Source organism: Hyaena hyaena, unplaced genomic scaffold, assembly GCF_003009895.1.
Source record: "Hyaena hyaena isolate Hyena2069 unplaced genomic scaffold, ASM300989v1 scaffold_381, whole genome shotgun sequence".
In the NCBI taxonomy this organism is placed as follows: domain Eukaryota; kingdom Metazoa; phylum Chordata; class Mammalia; order Carnivora; family Hyaenidae; genus Hyaena; species Hyaena hyaena.
The window spans coordinates 138,212-143,342 of NW_024081012.1; the positions used below are offsets into that span (position 1 = coordinate 138,212).

The 5,131-nt window shown below is 32.0% G+C and overlaps 1 non-coding gene across 1 annotated transcript; it reads left to right on the top strand.

The window, feature by feature from the left end:
• Positions 1-4,000: 4,000 nt before the first annotated feature.
• Positions 4,001-4,105, top strand: LOC120244321. Its single transcript, XR_005531533.1, has one exon. It is a non-coding gene; the product is annotated as a U6 spliceosomal RNA (small nuclear RNA).
• The last annotated feature ends 1,026 nt before the right edge of the window (positions 4,106-5,131 follow it).

Genomic DNA, 5,131 nt, shown 5'->3' on the forward strand with positions numbered 1-5,131 from the left:
TGCCAGTGCCTTGATCTTGGACTTTGCAGCCTATATAGATAGAACTGTGAGAAACAAATGTGTATTGTTGATAAATGATGTGACATATTATATTTTGTTATAGTAACCCAAGCAGAAAAAGACACGGCCCTATATTGAAATTGGAATTTATAGGATTGTTGTGTATAGTTTGAAAATGCCTTTTGGTTTTACTACAATTATCTTTAAGATTTTTAAAAATGAATTGTATTTTTATCTATGTAATATTTTTTTCTATTCCTGCCAAGAATGCAGAAATACAGTATTTTAACGTTATTTTTTATAGTTTTGTTGAGGTCTGATTGACATCCACACCAAAAAAATGTGCATATCTAATGTAATCAATTTGATGAGTCTGGACATATGAATACACCAATGATACCATAACCACAAGCAAAGTAATAAATATATCCATCCCTTTCAGAAGTTTCTTTATGTCACTTTGCTATTTTATGTTTCTGGTATGAAAACATAACATGAAATCTTGTAACAAATTTTGAAATCCGCCATAATGTATTGTTAACTATAAGCGCTATGTTGTATTAAAGACCATTTGCTGTAAGTCTTGTTAGACTTGTAAGTCTTGTAAATCAAGAATGTGCCTTTTGGAGCACCTCGATGGCTCTGTTGGTTAAGCCTTTGACTTCTGCTCAGGTCACGATCTCATGGTCTGTGAATTCAAGCCCTGCATTGGGCTCTGTGCTGACAGCTCAGAGCCTGGAGCCTGCTTCAGATTCTGTGTCTCCCTTTCTCTCTGTCCCTCCCCCTCTCATGCTCTGTCTCTCTCTGTCTCTCAAATATAAATAAACATTAAAAAATATTTTTTAAAGAATGTGCCTTTTGTCTTTAGATGAATCCAAATATCTGTAAGCATTCAGCCACTAAACAAGTGAATGTTGAATTCCAAATTATATACATATATATGTACATATATTAGTTTTTAGCTATTGTAGGCATAGAATGATCAATATTCTTGCAAGATCTATAAGCAGCCCTATAAAACTAGGAGATCTCTTTTAAATGCACATTTCAACTTAGTTATTCCTGAGATAAGAATAGTGAGATATAGTTATAGCGTTTTCAGATCACGAACATAATCTTAACAGTGCACATTACAGCCTAATCCTGGAGTCAATTAATAAATTGGTTGAAATAGCAGTTTGATTAAAATCTCAGATGTGCTAATTCGCTTTCCTAGTGCCCTTTAATTAAGACTTTAATAGAGTCTGCAATTACCTGCAAATTTTTTCTTTGTCTTAAATATTTGTGCTTTATCCTTAACTTTCAAAGCTCCTTCAAGTTGCCAAAGCACAAGAACAACTACTCTTAAAAATTAAGTTAAAACATAGAGAACAGAGCCATCTTTTCCTTAAAACTGTATAAGTTTCTGTATAACTTTAAAAAGCTTATTGAAATTTAAGTTGAAAATGCATATTTAACTTATGGTATGGGTTTTTGTTGTTCTTTGTTTTAATTTTTCATTTTTGGGCTTTGTTGTTGCTGTTTTATTTCTTGTAAAAATTACTTTTGGTGAATGTGATAGCATTCTGTGGCATTTCCTACTTAAACTATTTCATACTTAATTTAATATAGAATACTTAACACTCAAATTTATGTTTTTTGGTGTTGAAATTTTAACCATGGGAAATATATGCATCTTTACCTCATCTTGTTTTTAACTATCATTTTGTGAGCTTTTACTCTGCATCAGGCATTGTTCAAACTGCTTCACATAAACTGTGTCATTTATTACTCCAATAATTGAATTCAATAGATGCTGTTGAGTTGATTTCAGTATGCTACTGTTATCCACATTTTAAAGATAATAGAATTAAGAGTAAGATTGAGGTAAATGGTTCACAGTTACAGGCATGTAAATAGAATTACAACTGAAAGGAAGATCTGTTTGACTCAAGAATCTGTGTGATTACTTATGTAAGGTTTATCTCAATTGTCTGAGTTTGTTGGATTGTTATTAACAAACTAGCATTTGAGGGCTCATGAAATTTAAATTTCTGGTGTGTGATATGACAAATGTTTCTATCAAACTTCCAAATACAAAGACTGATTTACTTATCACTTCTTTTGAAAGGGAAATACAATGTATTGACATTGTTTTGTGCTAAATCAGGACTTCACTTTGAAGAAGTTATTATCCCCCAAACCTTTTTTTTTTTTTTTAAATAAACCAATAAGCAAGTAAACAGACCTCAGTCTGAGGCTTTTTTTTTTTAATTAGTAGATATTCACATATTTTTGAAAAACATTGTAACAAAAAGCCCACCCTGGATTGGACTGTCATCCAAAATAATCCCCTTTCTATGTACCCTCAAAAATGTTCTTTCAGAGAACTGAGTCTGTTGCTAAAAAAACATTTCTAAGACTAATTCAGGAAACCTTAAGAATGCTGAAAAAATATGCTTTAGCCACATATTGGAAAACACCAAAACAATGCAAAAAAAAAAATTCCCCAGATTAGTTGAGAAAAGGCAAACTAATAAAGATGTCAAGTCAAATTTAGGGAGTTACCACTTAAAGAGACAAAATAACACATTCACTAATTCAGAAGAGAAAAAGTTCATCTCAAAAAATATATAGACTCTAGAATTATAATTGATAATTACAATAGATGATTGAAAAAATTGAAGAAATATGTGTGTATCCTTTGTTTTCTTTTTTTTTTTAAAGTATAATACGCCATTCTTTTTTTTTTTTTAAGTATTTTTATTTATTTCTAGGAGAGAGAGAGAGAAACAGCGTGAGCAGGGGAGGGTCAGAGGGAGAGGGAGACAGACTCTGAAAGAGGCTCCAGGCTCTGAACTGGCAGTCAGCACAGAGCCCGACACGGGGCTCGAACCCACGAACCGCGAGATCATGACCTAAGCGAAAGTCGGATGCTTAACTGACTAAGCCACCCAGGCGCCCCGTGTGTATCCTTTGTAATCACTTATGTAATGTACAAAATTAGGTTTAAGAAAATACACTAATAGTTCCTTTTACATCTGTACTCTTGAAATAAGCTCATTGCAGTAGTAGTATAATCAGAGATTAAAAGGAGCTGAAGACCAGTTGCAATCATTTGGTATAGCAAAACATGTTTAAAACTCTTGTGTCCCACGTTTTTCACAGATATTCAGAGTTTTTAAAATTGGAAAATATATATCACTTAAAAATTTTAGGTCATCTCTAACCTCAACACCATTCATGGGGCTAAGGGGTTTGTGAAAGGAATATTGTTAATGTTGACAATAACAAGAATATTTCAAAAGCGTACTTAAGAGAAGTGGCCTATCTGCAATTCATACAATATTTTAAGCAATATGGAAATGGTACAAAGATTGAAAAATGAAACACTGGAAGAAAAAAATATTTCAGAGAAGATCTAGCTTATATGAAAATTAAGAATTTGTTAAAGGAAACATTAACACAATAAAGGAGAATGTATGCCTTCTAACTTAAATTACTTAGACTATATTTAAATACCCAGGAAAATAAATAAAATGTTAATTCTTATTTGATCTATTAATATTCAAATAGTAGGTATTTAGGTTACTACATCTGTTAGAAACAAAATATTTATAGATGAAGCAATGAAGTTTTAAAATATTTCTTTTGGATATATCTGATAATATCTGACACTAATCAATGGAATACCTATTATTTAAATATTTCTAATCCTTTTCTAAAAAAAAGAAATGAGGTTTTTCAGAAAATCTTTGCTATAATGGTGAAACTGGATTATAAAGTGTTAGTAAAATGCTGGTGCCAGAGCCTCAGAAAATACACATTACCTGATAAGTGTCTTTGCCCCGTCCTCTCTTCTACCGCACATTTCTTCTGTTTCCCATTTTGATTGTGCAGTAACATATTTTGTCTTTGTTATTTCAGAGTCTTTCAACAACAAATAACATGTTCTCTTTTCTTGGAGTGCTTTCCCTGCAGATAATCCATCACCATATTTACATTAAATAATGAGAAAGTAGCGCTCATTTTGGCAGCACATATACTAAAATTGGAATGATAACAGAGATTAGCATGGCCCCCGTACAACGATTACATGCAAATTTGTGAAGCGCTCCATATTTTTTGTTTTACAGTTGAAAAGTAATCTAACATTATGGCAACTATTTATAATTAAAAATATGATAATGGGAAAATATTAAGATGACATATTTGAAACCACATTTCCATGCTGAGGAGATGTAAACTCTGTGATTAGAGAAGTAAATATCGAAAAAGAAAGAATTTTTAGAATACATTAATTATAGAGGAATTTGTGGATTGTCCCCATAGAATCTAAAAAAGAATCTATAAATCCCCATCAAACAACGGCATTCATTAGAAGTACTGACTGTTTCACATCCAGTAAGCAGGGTGTTAACTAATATATATTGATATGCTTTTATAATTCTCAGCTTACTTGATAAAAATAGGCATTTCTACATGTCCTGTTATAATTAGAATGTCTTGAATTTCCATTAATAAAATTGTATGTACTAAAGTTATAAAATGAAGAAATGGGTAATTAGGTAGCACTGAATCTAGTAGTTAAGACTTAATTTCATTGATAGCAATTTTAAAATAAGAATAGGCAGTAAATTCAGAGACTCTTCTTTTCCTGATAAGTTTTATGGGCAGGCTCTAAATGGTAAAAATAAAAAAAATGATACTTTACCAGAAATTAGGGACAGCACAAATACTAGTTGACTGAACCAAGGAAACAGGTCTTAAATAAGAACTCTTTTATGCTTCATAAAATCAGATCTGTGCAAAGGAAGAAATAGCCTGAATTACTGATAATTACAAAAATTAGAATATTTGTAGATTAAGAGTTACATAAACTGGGGGGCTTGAGTGACTCAGTCTGTTAAGCGTCCAACTTTGGCTCAGGTCATGATCTCATGGCTTATGGGTTTAAGCCCCACATCAGGCTCTGTGCTGACAGCTCAGAGCCTAGAGCATCCTTTGGATTGTCTCCCTCTCCCTCTTCCCCTTCTCTGCTTGCATTCTGTCTCTTATCTCTCTCTGTCTCTCTCTCTCTCGAAGGTAAATGTTAAAAAAAATAAAATTTTAAAAAAGAGTTATAGAAACTTTTAAGAAACTTTGGAAACAC